Source organism: Borostomias antarcticus, assembly GCF_949987555.1.
Source record: "Borostomias antarcticus genome assembly, chromosome: 21".
Classification (NCBI taxonomy): domain Eukaryota; kingdom Metazoa; phylum Chordata; class Actinopteri; order Stomiiformes; family Stomiidae; genus Borostomias; species Borostomias antarcticus.
This window is the reverse complement of record NC_140254.1, coordinates 7,665,753-7,683,587: the sequence shown is the minus strand read 5'-3', so window position 1 is coordinate 7,683,587 and position 17,835 is coordinate 7,665,753.

Sequence of the window (17,835 nt, the reverse complement as noted above, 5' to 3'; positions counted from 1 at the left end):
ACTGCAATAACATCAATATCCCAATAAGACACACTTTTCTGAGGTGGATATACAGGACTAAGAATGGTCAGTAGAACGGCGTCTGATCCTACAGCACTACAGGTTTATACAGGACTAAGAATGGTCAGTAGAACGGCGTCTGGTCCTACAGCACTACAGGTTTATACAGGACTAAGAATGGTCAGTAGAACGGCGTCTGGTCCTACAGCACTACAGGTTTATACAGGACTAAGAATGGTCAGTAGAACGGCGTCTGGTCCTACAGCACTACAGGTTTATACAGGACTAAGAATGGTCAGTAGAACGGCGTCTGGTCCTACAGCACTACAGGTTTATACAGGACTAAGAATGGTCAGTAGAACGGCGTCTGGTCCTACAGCACTACAGGTTTATACAGGACTAAGAATGTCCTTGAGCACTAATGATTGACGGAGGATAGATATGAATGGAACAAACTGCGTGTTACAGCTGTATCATTTCTGCTATTTTGATCCATTTCACTGTACATTTCTCACATTTCAGTCTCCAAAGAGATCTCCAGATAAAGGAGATAATCTCACTTATCGTGATCACCATTAAACATTTGAGACTTTGAATTTGCATTAAAATGCACATAGCCCAGGGCCAAGGCTTAGGAAGAAAGTGTGACATATTAATTCATAACCGCAGGTCCATTTGAGAGACCTGTCTAGAGCAGCAGCTTCAGATGGTAGTTATTTCAATTCATCCACCTCAGGAGATGAAATCACCAACACTAAACCACTTTCAACACAATCGAAGCTCGGATGGCAAAATAAACCAATTATATGAAATTACAACCTTCAAGTGAACTAATAGTAATGTTAGTCAACATATTCTTTCCATCTGTAATCAAGGTGGCTGTGAAAATGTGGTGTTTTTCTGGTGTGGTCAGAAAAACACCACAAACCCAACAAATGTGGGGCTCATTGATGGGGGGGGCTAGTCGGTTGGGGTTTGCAACTCTGAGTTTCCAACCCACAAAAACGGACAGCTCAAATTAAGAATAAATAAATAAAAATCAACTATACTATATAAATCAACATGTCCTTCCTGTCATATGGCACGCAAAGAACATGCTCTTGAAATATTAAGCCCCCGATTGTTTCCATACAACACTTCTGCACAATGACAATGCCCAGCTAAACCAATTAACACAGTAATCATTTTAGTATTGTCCCTCTTCTTTCTAATTATTCTACAGGCTTCTACAAAGAATAAAACAATGGCCACAGCTCCACTGGAACGGGACTGAGCGCCATTAAACATTATCATCATTTGGGGTATTATATTTGAATTAGGTCTCCACCTTGACTCCTCACAAAATGCCTTTGTGAGGGTGGAATTATCACCGGAATATCCAGATGACTGAATCATGGGACGGTTGTTTCCCCATTCTGAATGCAATTACGATGGAGTCTTTTCAGAGCTCACGTTTTATTGCTCCAGCTCTCGGCCCATTCAAACCGCATGGTCATCACACAGCCTTGAACAAGCCTGTTCCCTGCCCTCATTAATCAGGCTTAGCCCCGCCCTTCTCTCTCCTGTGTACTGTTGGCTATCATCAGACAAAATTAAAACCCCATTCAGAACATCTGGTACAGTATAGTTGTCCTTTTACATCAGTAAAAGTATTAAAGTATTAATCTTTATTGTGCTTACTTGGAAATGATTATTTATCCTCCACACACACAAAAGCACACAAAAACGAACACAAACAAACAGACCCACAGATGTACACATCCACCTACAAATGTACAAAAGCCCAAACAGAAAGTGCAGTCCCAGAGCTCTTAGCCCTGTAGCCTGCTGAGAGCTTGAGGCTGTCCTGCCAGAATTACCCTCCCACAACAACCCTAACCCTAGCCCTAACCCCTAACCCTAGCCCTAGCCCTAACCCTAACCCTAACCCCAACCCCTAACCACTAACCTCTAACCTCTAACCCCTAACCCTTAACCCCTAACCTGTAGCCTTAACCCGTAGCTTGCTGTGGGCTGGAGGCTGTCCTGCCAGAGTTACGCTCCCATAGCAAAACGGTTTCCAGAGGAATAACAACACCTGGTGGCCAGAGCTGTCAGCAGGAGAGGAAACCTGATCAATAAATAATCCTGATCAATAAATAATCCTGATCAATAAATAATCCACATTCTGACGACAGGTGGCAGAACCAACATGATTTAAGCCTCCCACACGCGCACACACACACACACACACACACACACACACACACCACACACACACCACACACACACACACAAACAAACATTCCTCCGTCTTATACACATGCACATGGTACATGAACGGACATGCACACGCTACATGAACAGACATGCACATGTCACAGGCATCACTGCGTCGCTCGTCAGCACAGCCTCCACCCTCACCTGCCCATGCTGGGTTTGATCTCAGGTCCTCTGACCTGCCAACGCATGACCAACACATGAGCGAACATCGCTTTAGCCGGCTACGCCACCCAAACGTTAGTGATTTAATGCCGTGGGTGGGCCGTATTGAGGAGTGAGTTTAACCAATTCAACTCAGCTACACACACACACACACACACACACACACACAACACACACACATACATGCACAAATCGCTCAAAGATTTTTAATGCAAATAAATCATATTATTTCTTCGGGTGCTAAAACTTCTCAAGCGTAAACCGCGATGATGGTGGTTTTCACAGGTATCTCATACGGTACAGCGCTGGCTGCCTGGATGATTCCTGCTGTAAGTGGATGACTGATGAAACTGCTCGCCGGCTACAAGTGAAACATCTCCATCATCCCCTCCCAGCCCAGTTATGTAATGATGTATAACAGCCGGCAACTGCGCTTAACCTGGGGATTAAACAGCTAACAAAGTTCTATTTTAGTTTTAACCCAGAGGGGTGGGAGAAGATATTGAAGAATATTGAAGAAGAAAATCATCAGTAAAGAGGGGTCCGCAATCTGGAACAGCCTCCCCCTATTCATAAGGGATTGCCCCACTCTTGCCACCTTTAAGGGGCATCTAAAGGTGTGGCTTAGAGCCAACCAAAAATGCGTACACGTCTAACTGCATGACATTTTTCTATGTTTTATATATTGTACTGTGTCTGTGTTTTATATATATACCTCTTGTAACTTGTTTTGTAACGTCAACCTGCCTAATGAACTCCAGATGGAAACTAGCCTCCGGGCTACAATCTGGCATATTTACATGTTTTTTACACGTTCACGTCCTGATCTAAATAAACTAAACTAAACTAAGCTTATGTTCTGCAAAGGGAAAAGGTTCATAGTGTTAACGGTTAGACATTGTTGTTTTTTTCTGCTGCATATTTTGATTAAAAAAAAAGAAGATATTGCTACTGTATTGTAGCTGTTATTATCAATCTGTTCTGTCGCTGTTAATATCATACTGTTCTATATCTGTTAATATCATACTGTAGCTGTTAATATTATATTGTACTGTAGCTGTTAATATCATACTGTCCTGTTAATATCACACTGTCCTGTTAATATCATACTGTCCTGTTAATATCACACTGTCCTGTAGCTGTTAATATCACACTGTACTTTAGCTGTTAATATCATACTAGCTGTTAATATCATACTGTATTGTAGCTGTTATCATACTGTACAGTAGCTGTTAATATCACACTGTACTCTACCTGTTAATACCATACTGTAGCTGTTAATACAAAACTGTAGCTGTTAATATCATACTGTAGCTGTTAATAACATACTGTAGCTGTTAATAGCATACTGTACTGTAGCTGTTAACAGATACAGTTTTATGTTAACAGTTACAGTATGATATTAACAGCTACAGTACAGTTTGATATTAACAGCTACAGTGCAGTATGATATTAACAGCTACAGTACAGTTTGATATTAACAGCTACAGTAAAGTGTGATATTAACAGCTACAGTATGATATTAACAGCTACAGTATAATATTAACAGCTACAGTACAGTATGATATTAACAGCTACAGTACAGTATGATATTAAAAGGCTACAGTACAGTATGATATTAACAGCTAAAGTATGATATTTACAACTATTGTACAGGATGCTATTAACAGAATCAGTATGATATTAACAGCTACAGTACAGTATGCTATTAACAGAATCAGTATGATATTAACAGCTACAATACAATGTGATATTAACAGCTACAGTATGATATTAACAGCTACAGTATGATATTAAGAGCTACAGTACAGTATGATATTAAGAGCTACAGTACAGTATGATATTAACATATACAGTACAATGTGATATTAACAGCTACATTACAGTATACTATTAACAGTTGCAATACAGTTTGATATTAACAGCTACAGTATGATATTAACAGCTACAGTACAGTGTGATATTAACAGTTGAAATACAGTGTGATATTAACAGCTACAATATGATATTAACAGCTAAAGTATGATATTAACAACTATTGTACAGCATTATATTAACAGCTACTGTATGATAGTAACAGCTACAGTATAGTATGATATTAACAGCTACAGTATGACATTAACAGATACAGTACAGTGTGATATTATTAGCTACAATATGATATTAACAGCTAAAGTATGATGTTAACAACTATTGTACAGCCATTATATTAACAGAATCAGTATGATATCAACAGCTACATTACAGTATGATATTAACAGCTACAGTGTGATATTAACAGCTACATTATGATATTACGACTACAGTATGGTATTAACAGCTATAGTACAGTGTGATGTGAACAGCTACATTACAGTGTGATATTAACAGCTACAGTACAGTATGATATTAACTTCTACAGTGTGATATTAACAGCTACAGTACAGTATGATATTAACTTCTACAGTGTGATATTAACAGCTACAGTGTGATATTAACAGCTACATTATGATAATTAACAGCTACAGTACAGTATGATATTAACAGCTACAATATGATATTAACAGCTAAAGTATGATATTAACAACTATTGTACAGCATTACTATTATTGTACATTATAGTAACAGAATCAGTATGATATCAACAGCTACAGTACAGTGTGATATTAACAGCTACAGTATGATATTAACAGCTACAGTACAGTATGATATTAACAGCTACAGTACAGTATGATATTAACAGCTACAGTGTGATATTAACAGCTACAGTATGATATTAACAGCTACAGTACAGTATGATATTAACAGCTACAGTGTGATATTAACAGCTACAGTATGATATTTACAGCTACAGTACAGTATGATATGATATTAAAACTGTAGCTGTTAATACCATACTGTAGCTTTAAATATCATATTGTTATTGTAAATATCATACTGTTCTGTACCTGTTAATATCATACTGTAGCTGTTAATATCATACTATACTGTAGCTGTTTATATCATACTGTAGCTGTTAATATCACACTGTACTGTAGCTGTTTATATCATACTGTAGCTGTTAATATCATACTGTAATTGTTAATATCATAATGTACTGTAACTGTTAATATGATACTGTAGCTGTTAATATTACACTGTACTGTAGCTGTTTATATCATGCTGTAGCTGTTAATACAATACTGTACTGTAGCTGTTAATATCATACTGTATCTGTTAATATCATAAAGTAATGTAGCTGTTCATATCACACTGTGCTGTAGCTGTTAATATCATACTGCACTGTATCTGTTATTAAGTGGCGGCCGGGGACGAGGTGCTCAGGGACAGGGCTGAAGAGCTTCTACTGCACATACTGGACATGTGGATATGACACAATCTACACTATGGAAACATTAGGTATGTAAACAAATAGGGGGAAACTTTATTTTTGGAGATACTTTGAACATTTTATTGCTAGCTAAGGTGAGTCAGAATGCTATCTTATTATCAATAATAAGACTGATGGAGTTCAGAGTAGTTAGCTATACTGTACTGTAGCTGTTAATATCATATTGTAGCTGTTCATATCATACTGTAGCTGTTAATATCATGCTGTACTGATATAGCTGTTAATATCATAATTTACTGTATCTGTTAATATCACACTGTAGCTGTTAATATCACACTGTAGCTGTTAATATCACACTGTACTGTAGCTGTTAATATCACACTGTACTGTAGCTGTTAATATCATACTGTAGCTGTTTATATCATGCTGTAGCTGTTAATATCATACTGTACTGTAGCTGTTAATATCACACTGTAGCTGTTAATATCACATTGTACTGTAGCTGTTAATCTCCTGCTGTTCTGGAGCTGTTAATATCATACTGTACTGTAGCTGTTAATATCACACTGTAGCTGTTAATATCATACTGTACTGTAGCTGTTAACATCATACTGTAGCTGTTAATATCATATTGTAGCTGTTCATATCATACTGTAGCTGTTAATATCATATTGTAGCTGTTAATATCAAACTGTACTGTAGCTGTTAATATCAAACTGAACTGTATATGTTAATATCATAATGTAGCTGTTAATATCATACTGTTTTTTATTTTTATTAAACTTTATACAGGTAAACATATCTCGTTTGTAGTGTAGTGTAGCTGTTAACATCATACTGTAGCTGTTAATATCATATTGTAGATATTTATATTGGGTGGGGGGGTGGGGTGCTGACAGATTGTTTTGATTGCCGTGTGAGTTGTGGACGGGGGTGGGAGGCGAACAGACTATTTAGTTTCGCGGACGATTTGTCGACGGGGGGGAGGACCTTTGGTCGTGAGGGGGGATTTGTTCGATCCACCCGATCCCTCTCTGGCTACGGGCCTGCACACACACACACACACACACACACACGCAAAGTCTGCCGAAGGCCTAGACCGAGTCAAGGGCAGAATGCACCATAACATCCCACTCTCACCGCTAACTTCCAAACACCTATGCTATTAAAGCATTCGGAGTGAAAAAAGACCTTTTACTGTAGATCAGCGTGTGATGAAAACGTTCAATGAGCAAACCATCCTCTCTGGTCATCAGTCACTCAGGGAGACGAGGCGATGATACACTAGCTCAAATCAATGTAGGAAGAGATGAAAGGATGGAGGGGAGGAGAGGTCGCCATGGCGCCACATCAGGACCAATGACCTGTTGTGGGGTCACAGTCAGCTAATACTCAGATCGACCAAACAGCATATACTGTCAGACGGTAAATATTCCGTAGCGACACATTTTACTTGGACAGTGCTGAACACAGCAGGTGGAAATGACATGAGTAGAAGACCTTGTTGATACATTCTTTGTCCTTAGATTTTGAAGGGCCAAAGCTTCTAGGGTAAGTTGATGATTGGCCAAGACATTATTCATTCCTCAACCTCCTGCATAGTCTTCATGAGGACAAAATTAGAACTCGATGCAAAGCTGTGATAGTGATGCCATATGTCATAACGATAATTATCCCTCAGGTTTTTTATTTAACAGGCCACAACAGAAGACCCTGATCCCACTGGACAGGTACGGTAGTTCAACATTCCTCTCACTCCTCAGACTCCGGTTGGGGGGGGGGGGGGGGACATGATCGCAAACATCAGGCATTATGTCATTCCTCCTACAGCAGTTATTACAACAGCCACTTCCCGATAGTGTTGCAAAGCTTTTAACAACGTCCGTAACCACAGGGGTAGATGATCCATCGCCTCCCCTCCGCGTTACAATCTCTGGTGCCGAGAAGTGACTGCTGGAGAAACGGGAGAGAGGGCCTGACTGCAAACAAATTGATTTCATGACAAAACCGGAGGTGTCCATTTCGTGAGCCGGGCTCACCTCTCCCAGACTCAGCGCCGCTGCATACCAATGAAGAAGAGCAGATCTATACTGTTGCTTTGCTCATTTTGTTTTAGTACATTGTGAGTTGTTACCTGATCTATAAGGCATGACATTTAGCGTATATAACATGTGCATATAACACAACCTAAAGGGCTTGATGAGTCCGACTTCATTGCTCAAACGTAAATCAAGCAATCAATCAATCAAAGCCTTATTTGTACAGCGCATTTCATACCCAGAGGCAACACAATGCGCTTTACAGCGAACAAGGAAGGTGGGCATACGACCTACCCCTACATATTCCAGAGGGAAGCAAAAAAACAGTATCACCCGGGGGCCAGATAAGTGAGCTGTAAAAATTCTTCCCTGACCCCTCTCAACAAGGCGATCGATCAAGCTAAGGATGTATATCAGTGTTTATTGGAAGGTATACTGTTGACGTTGACTGCGTGGCACCGTACACATAGGAGAGCGATGCTACGTGTTCCTCTGCCAGACTCTGTTAACCTTACAGCTCCACAGAACCTGACTTTCTCCCGCATTGCTATTTTACACTACACAATCACTAAGACAACGTGACAATAATTGTTGAGTTTCACACACACACTTCCGAATGCACCGTCTGCATTTGCGGCGCCGATTCCATCCCAGTGCCCCCCCCAGTCCCTGAGGGGGGGTCTATCTTATCTGCGGGATCGGAAGGCGGGGGGGGGGGGGGGGGGGGGGTTGTATCAGGTGTGCACCCGCGTCGCCCCTCCCTCTCTCTCGCCACAGGGCGAGTTATTATTATTAACATCATTTGTCTGAATGGCTCGCCGGTTCAGCGGGCGCCATGGCGATGGCATGGTAATAGAGGACTGCGGGTGCATCTCTGGCCGAGGCCTGTTCCTCATCTGCCACCTCATCCACGTCAGAGACACACACACACACACACACATATCCTACAATCCCCACCAGGGACAGGCTCTGGCGATTTGTTTTCCTGCAGGTCCCTACTCAGTCTATTGTTGTTTGCACTAAAGGGGACAAATTCAATTCATTCTTATGACAAGAAAGCAGTGATACACCGGAATAAGGAGAGGAAGAGGGAGGGGCTGACTACCCAAGAGGAAACGAACAGACTGGAAGAGCAAGGGGAGGAGAAAAAGAAGGAACTGAAAAGTTGCTGAACCAGAAGTTCTAGCGCACAAGGGAAGGTGTTCACCCACTCAGCTGGTCTTGAGGGAGATGTGGGCCAGCTGGAAGCCCTTCCTCAACGTACAGTAAGTTTCACTTCCTCAATAGACATTACAGTGCAGTACACTCTTCTACAATCCCGTTCTTTCAAACCCTTTGTTAGGTTACATGCCTCAAACTGACCTGCAGCCAAGCAGAACACAAACCTTCAATATTTGAGAGTTTTCCATCTCGAAGCACAATGATGCTATCACACAGATGTGTCTGAGGGGGAAAACAAAAGAGCTGCTGACAGATTGAGTCCATAGCCTTTTAAAACCAGGAGGACAAGCGAATATCCGTTTAAATTCATTCTCCGGGCTCGGTCATGTGAAGGATTTTGGAGCTAATTTGAGTGTGTGTCCAAAGTAAATTTGACTAACCGTAGTGAAACATTGTTCCCTGTCACCCCAAGCTTTTCAAACATCCGCTGGAAAAAGAAAAAAGAAGAAAAAAACCTACGGTTCTGCAATCAAATCTGCGGGACTCCGCCCATATGCACTGTCACATTAATAATCCTGCACTCATATTCAAATGTTCTGTGGCAAACTAAAGAAAGATTGAGTGCCTTGCTGTGGCAAGGCTAAGATTGAAGACATGTCCCATTGACATTGTTAAAAGTTTATGAAAATATATGAATCCTCAGATGTCATTGGCTGCCCAGCTTCCTAACTCCCCTGCAGTTCGGGAAGAAATCGCTCGTTTAATCAAAATGATTGAATACCTGCAGGTTGGATTCAGGGATGTGAATAAAGCAATTGTGGGCTGGGGTCGATGTGGGAAGGCTGGCGGTTGTGGAGGTAATATGCACATGCATACAAAGAGGCGATGCCTGACACCTCTCCCATAGGCTGAGTACACACGCAGGCACACCGTTTCAAATGAACGCTATTCAGATCCAAAAGTGAGTCAACCCCCCCATCAAATGGAGACATATGGCAGCACGTCTGCGCGTTTAGACCAGCAGATGTTGGCCGTCTCACGTTTCCTCCAACCTGTGAGCCACGGTGACACAGAGGTAAATCACCGGCTTGTTTAATAACACTTTTGGGCGGCGGGCGCTCGCACCGCGGGGTTGTGGGATAAGGAGGTAGAGCTGGTTATGTAGGATATTATATAAATGGTCAGGACACTAAGGACACCTTCTTCATATTCAGTGGTGTCGCGGGGATAAAAAAATAAAAATAAAAACAATTAAATGGCGGAGCTCTGTTTTAATGACATCATCACACATTGAAAATGCATTATTTTTAGAGCGTGATATCATATTGACAAAGGTATTTGCAGAAAGGTTATATGAAAAGCTTGATTTAATGCGGTTTTAATAGTATAATGTAAAAAACAAAAACGGTGTTATGCTGTGTGAGCGGAGACCTGGCCCTGTTCACAAGGCCCCTGTCCTCCAGGTGAACACACCTGGCCCTGTTCACAAGGCCCCTGTCCTCCAGGTGAACACACCTGGCCCTGTTCACAAGGCCCCTGTCCTCCAGGTGAACACACCTGGCCCTGTTCACAAGGCCCCTGTCCTCCAGCTGAACTGGTGTGTATCACATCCACAGACTTGCATAATGAACATCATGTATTTAAATCACAATCCGAAGGCTAGTTATAGCTAACTACTCTGATCTTATGATTGATAATTATTGCACCTTGGCTAGCAATAACATGTTAAAAGTATCTCCAAAAATAAAGTTTCCCCCTATTTGTTTACATACCTAATGTTTCCATAGTGTAGATTGTGTCATATCCACATGTCCAGTATGTGCAGTAATAGCTCTTCAGCCCTGTCCCTGAGCACCTGGTCCACTGCTGCTGGATGGAACAAATGCAGAGCACTGATTCCACCGCCGACCACTGAAGATTAGTATTATTAAGTATTATTAATTATTATTATTATTAATTATTAATTATTATTACATTATTTATTATTACATGAGTGGCATAAGGTGGTGAGGTGGTGATCAAATGATCACACATCAAGAGTGACACAGATAGAAAGCTACTTTAGTGACGTCACATGACCCAAAGGAGCGGGAGAAGTTCTTTGTGAAAATATTTCCATCCAAACAACGGTTTTATTTGATCAACCTGAAGCTCTCTCAGGCGGAGCGGCTATGCTGAGCTAATTCAAAGTAATTTGCCTCAAGAGGCGAGGCGGCCATTTTGAACGCGGTCCACACATGGCAGTCTGGTGGGAGACGGCAAGATGGAGCGTCTAGCACGGGACCGGGAGAATGATTGAGCGCCGTGGGGCTACACCGGTCGTCCCGTCTGCTCCATCTACGCCATACACTCCATCACAGCCACATATCGCTGGGAGGGAGTCTCGGGAGGAAGGGGGTCACGACCCCCTGCACCTGTGCTTGTCCGACGCTGAGGAAGGAGAGAACACACCTGCTAAATCAGGGGTGCGCCACGCCAGCCCCAGAGGGTTTGTGTTTGTTCTTTCATTAGCTTTCTTGGTAACACATTATTCTACAGCCCACATTATTATTGTGCAGTTTTACATGTGCATGATAAAATATTGTAACAACCTGATCATTACTGCATTGTAATAATACATGTATGTAATCTAATTGCTATTGTATAGCTGTTTTTGCTGCTCATTTTTACACAGCAACAACCCTGACCGTGTGACATGTCAACACAGTGAAACAGTGAGTGAATGCAATACCTGTTCAACTAGACTAATGTTAACTACAAGTGACATTCAATGATTTAAGCCTTAAGTTGAAGTCTTTCTGTGCACTGGGAGCTCGCGGACCTAATCATATGGAGTTAGATCCGAACTGAGGTTCGGGAGGAGAAAAGACAACACCACCACTGTTCCAATCTAGCGAGAAGCACCAGGCCACGCTTCGCCAATCAACCCAACTTACCACCATGCCTGCGAGGTAGTTTCCTGCCAATTATCCACAGTATATAAACCTGCCTAGCCTCCTATTCTCTCTCTTGTTCGTATGTTTGCATTTCATTTCGGAGCTCCGCCGCCTACTTCCTGTTTGCTGTCGTTACCTGCTGTCCGCCGATTCTTCTTCGTTTCTGCTGTCTGGTTTGTTGCCGTATTTCTCTTCGTTCTGTTTTTGTGTTTTCACAGGCTGCTGCTGCAGTTTGCCCAAAAAAAAACTTGTGCCCGTTTTCGCGGCTCGTCTTCTGCCCCCCATGGACTACCTGGACCTCGTTCCTTCAGACGATGATGCCTTCCCTGCTCGTCACGTCTGGCCTCCCCCGTCCCTGGCGTTCTGCGCCTTCTGGTTCCCCTCCTGCGGCCGGGCCCTGCTCCAGGTCTCCCCGTGCCCGGCCTTCGTCTGGTGCTGTTCGGTCCCCTTCCAGACGTAGCCGTTGTCGGCCATTGCCTGATGGTCCCCTTCGCTCCCGCGACTCCGCCCAGACCGTCCTGTGCTCTGATGCCTCGGTTCGCAGCTACGTTATGTCTCGGCGGTCTTCCCCGCACCGTGGTTCATCGCCTCCCTCCGCCCCTGGTTCCCAGGGGTCACCTGGCCAGCGCGGATCCCGGAGTTGTTGCTCTCCACCCCGGCACCTGGTCGGTCGGTCGCCGGTCGAGGCACAGCCGCTCCCCATTGGCTTCCCGGCGGGCCGACGGCTCGTCCCTTCCTGCCCTCCTCTCAGATTGGACTGTTGCTGGGTTGCAGCGGGTACTCCGTGAGCGGGTTGTCCCTTGTGCTTGCTGGGACTCTAAAGCTCGTCTGTTCTCCCTCTACTCCCGCTCCTCTGGCCCGGGTTGGTCGGCGCACCGCTCGGCTGTGGATCCGCCTCCACGGGCTTCACCTCCTGCCGCCTCCTCCCCGCCAGCCTCGTCTGCTGCTGCCGTGGTTCCTGCTGGGCCCGTCGACCCTCCTGCCCCTGCTGGTTCTGCCCCTGGTGCCCTGCTTCCGGTGGGGCCCCCTCTGCTGGATGGGTTGTCTGCCATGTTTTCTTTCTTCGCCTCTCTCTGTCTGCTGGCATCGCAAACCCAGCCCCAAACCCGGTTTTCCCACCTGTCCCCTGTATCCCCCTCCCTTGCCCTGCCCTCTCCCTCGTTTTGCAATCCCTTGTGTTGTGTGTTCTCCTTTCGCGCCCGCAGCATTGTCTCTGTCTCTGCCTGCAGGTGCTGCTGCCGCTGCTGCCCCCGGCTTCTACTCCCTGGCCGCCGCCTCTGCTCCCACTCATCCTGCCAACAAAGTCTCCCAGCCGTCCCCGGTGTCCTCCATCCTCTGGGTTCAGATTCTCCAGGGTTTATCATTATGTCGACATCTGACCTACTCCTGCCCTCACTGGTCTCCTCCCCTCGGCTGGTGGATGGTCTTGGCGGCCCCATGCTGTTGCACCGCCCCGCGCCTTCCCGCCATCGTGTCGTCACTGCCACTGAGTTTGCTTATGCGTTCTCTCTGTATCAGGGAGTCATCTGCTCTGCCTTTCCTGAGCACAGCCAGGAGCTGCATGACTACTCTGCTCTGGTGCTCCAGCTGGCACTGCGCTTTGGATGTACTGACTTCTACACCTAAAACACGTTCTTCGCTTCGGTGGCCGCTGGGTGCCTCTGCCAGCTGTACTGCTGCATTTTTGCATCCCAGTCAGCCCTCTCCTGCTCAATCTGGCGCCGCCGGGCCTCTGCTATCCGTCTCTACTCACCTGATCCCCCCTGACCCTCAGCTGTGGCTCGCCACTCCCCGGCCGCCACCCCCCCCCCCCCCCCCCCCGCCCCGCTGGCCCCGTTGAGCCCTCAGCCTGCTGCTTTCATTTCTGGTGAAATGAAAATTCCGGTCCTTTATCAGGCGGCAAGATGGGTTGCAATAACTTCAACGATGCTGGCTGTGACGCCTGCGCTTGCTGTTTCTTGCATGTGTGCTCTTTCTGCAGCGGTCCTCATGCCCGCGCCACGTGCCCCTACAACTCCACCGTCTCCCAGTCCAAGAACAGGTGACTGGCCGACCTTCATTCTTCCAACCCCCCTTTTCGCTCTGTTGCTCCCCTGCCTGCTGCTCGTGTCTCTGCTCCTGTCAATGTCCCTGCTTTGGTCACTGCCCTGCATGACCGTCCTGATCCTGCTTTTGTCCACTTTTTCATCGATGGCCTCTCCTATGGTTTCTACCCTGGCCTCGTCGCTAGGCCCACTTGCTTGTTCCAGAGCGGCAACCTTCAGTCTATCCTGGCTGAGCCTGCTGTTGTCTCTTCCCTGTTGGCCACTGAGGTGGCACAGGGTTTCATGATCGGCCCCTTTGATTTCCCCCCTTTTCCTGTGTACTGTGTCAGCCCTATTGGTATTGCCCCCTGTAAATATTCTGGTAAGCAGCACCTGATCATTGACCTCTCTGCCCCTCCTTCCTGCGCCCCCAGCAACAACAGCCTCATCCCCAGCCCTGACTTCTCCCTGTCTTACTCCACCATCGATCATGCCATCTCCCTCATCCATCTGGCTGGGCATGGTGCTTGGCTTGCCAAGGCTGATGTGACCACTGCCTTCAAGGTCCTCCCTCTCCACCTCGATTTTTGGCACATTTTTGTTTGTTTTTTGGGAACGGGGCATACTACTTCTCTGTGAGATTGACATTCAGTTGTAAGAGCAGCCCCTGGATCTTCGACTCAATCTCTGAGGCCCTCTGCTGGATCCTTCACAATAACTACAAGCTACCCTTTCCGGTTCACCTATTCGACAACTTCCTCACCATCGACTACACCTCATCTTCACCTGCCCATGGTCTCTCTACTTTAACTACCACTTTCACTGACCTGGGTGTACTTCTCTCTCTGGCCTTCAACATCCCTAGAGTTCCTTGCCATCACCCTGGACACGGTCTCATGCCAAACATCTCTCCCCAAGGACAAACTGGATCGAATCATCCTCTTACTCTCCAATGATATCCTGGCGCCCAACTGCACTAAGCGCCAGCTACTGTCCCTCCTCAGACATCTCAACTACACCATGCGCATCATCCCCTAAGGCCACTCATTTGTTTCCCACCTCCTGCTCCTTGTCTCTTCTGGCACGTCGCTTCACCAGACTGTAACCTTTGACTTGGCTTGCACGATGGAGATGCGGTTCTGGTACCATCTCCTCTCTCAGTGGAATGGGATCACTTTTTTCTACAAGAACCTGGTCACAAACCCTGAGGACATGAGCTTTACACTGACGCCGCCCCTTTCCTTAGCTTTGGCAGCTACTACGGTGGTCGTTGGTTCTCATCCTCTTGGCCCCTGGAACTCATCAATCTGGACTCAACAGCAATGCCCCCATCCTCAGCTCTTCACGAATTGTACACCATCATCATTACTGCCTGCCTCTGGGGCCACGAATGGTAATAAAAATCCATTATCATCCCCACCGACAATACCGCAGTAGTACACATCATCAACAAAGAATGCTCATCTTCTGTCACCCTCATGCCATTCATCCATCACCTCACGTGGATATCATTCACCCGAAACTTCATCATCTGCGCTGCACACATCCGCGACCACCACCACGCCATAGCTGACTCCCTGTCTCATTTTCTCTTTCAGAAATTCAGACGCCTAGCCCCAGACTCCAACCTTTATCCAACCCCTGTTTTTGGGCACCATCCTCAACTAAACCCAGCTCTCCAAGAGCTCAATCAAGTAGCTCAGGCCTCCGTTCTAAACAGCCTGGCTCCCCGTACTCTCAACCAACTGGACGGCGTGAAATAGTTTCTGGTCCTTCCACGAGGCACACCAACTTCCGTTTCCCTCATTTTACCTCCTCTCCATTACTGGCTTCATCACCTATGCTCATTCTTGCCTCTCCATCCAGACCTCCACCATTCAAGTTTACCTCAGTGGTGACTTCTCACCGGCCTTCCATGTCCCTCCATCTCCAATTGTCAAATCCCCCTCCTAATCAAAGGTCTCCAGAGACAAGAACCTCACCGACATCTGCCTCTTACCACCGACCTTCTATCTGCCTGCGTCCACACCCTCCGATCAGGCTTCGTCAACTCCTCCGTCAACCTAACCAAGTCTATGTTCCTGCTAGCCATCTTTAGCTTCCTATAGTGCTCAGAGTTCACCGCCAACTCCTCTGCCTTCAACCCTTCCATCCGCCCATGCCTCTCTGATCTCTGACACCATTCACAGCAAGACCGACCAATTGTGTAGAACCTCACCCATCTTCCTCTTCCGACTGAACTCATTCCTGAGTCCTTTCAAGCTACTAACTAAATTCCTAAACTCCTGACTCAACCAGCAGGCTTCTCCATCCGACCCTCTTTTCATCAATGAGACCGGGACTATCGCCAGTCGCATCTGGTTCCCCCACCACCTCATCCTATCAGATCCGGGATCTCCCCCGAACACAACTCACGGCCACTCGTTCTGGATCGGAGCCGCCACTACTGTGTCCAGACACGGAATCTCTGATCACACCATTCAAATACTGGGAAGATGGTCATCTCACGCCTACCACACCTACATCTGAACCAACTTACAAGATCTTTGACAAGCCCATCACAGCCTGGGGACCGCGTCCTAAGTCAGGTGAATCCAATCCTTTTTGGGGTCTGCCGAGCGCCTCGAAGCCAGACCGATAACCTGAAAGACTCATCTGCCACACCCAGAGTGTCATGCCTGGATACACTCTCATCTCATTCATTCATTAATACATACATGTAGCTTTCATTGTCAATCATTCTGTTCATTATTGTCATTGGTTAATTCCGTCCATCCCAGTAAACTTCCTTAAACATTTCCAGTCATTGGTGTTGTCTTTGGAACTTGTGAAAGCCGTATTATGGGTTGTACACATTTTTGAGTGACGTCCTACACACTCCATGCCCGTCTCCTACTTTTGCATTCAAGGACTCATGACTTGTCTATAGGCCTCAGTCTCATCCAACATCTCAGAAATTGCCACCCCCCCCCCCCCACACACACGTTTGGATAGAAAGGCGCTGAAGAGAAAAGAGGTTTGAAGGTCCCCAAATCTGCACCTCCTGTCACAGCACATTTCTTTCTGAATGTGAAACATCAGTAATTGAAGAGAAATCCAGAGTGGTTTTTTTTTCCTCGCCCTTCTCTTCTAACTCCATCATTGCAGGAGTGCCGCTGATGAGTGTTGAACTAGAAATTATCCTTAGTGGCAACGTTGAGGTGGACCGTCGTCCCATTATACCCTGCCAGTCAAGGCGGACAGATAAATTACTCAGCTGTCAATCTGAGCATCAAATGAAAGGAATTGTGGGATTGATCAACGGAAGAAAGGGGGGAAAATCCACAATTTCTGTCCTGCTGCAGTGGCGCCAACACATCAAACATGCAAAACGGATTTCCGTCGTTAACTCCTTCCCTTCCTTCTTGTGTGCAGTGTAATGGCTCTCAACCGTTCCAATTAGATGGACAAAGGAAGGAGTAATTGCAATTTCCAAAAAAAGAACATCACATGTAATCATATGGATCAAAAACACAATTAAAACTCAATTTTAACCTGTTAAATCTCACTGACGAGCTCCCCGGACCACCCCCACCCAATTTCCTGATCTCGCTGACGAGCTCCCAGACCACCCCCACCCAATTTCCTGATCTCGCTGACGAGCTCCCGGGCCACCCCCGCCCGCATCCCTGATCTTAATACTTTAAATCAAATAATGGCTGACATCAAGGGTCGTTTGGCGACGGACGAATGAAAACACCTCTCGTGTCCAACAGTAAATTAATCGCGCCAATTATTCACCGAGGAGAGCTGTCTAATGCAGAGTCTTTGGAGAGCTGAAACCCAGGCACTCAAATCCTCTCATTTGTAATTGGCTGTCTACTTGAATAATTGATTGGAACAAATGTGAAATGGATGAGGGGTTCTAAGTGTTCTCCATCACGCTTGTTCTGGTCCGCTGA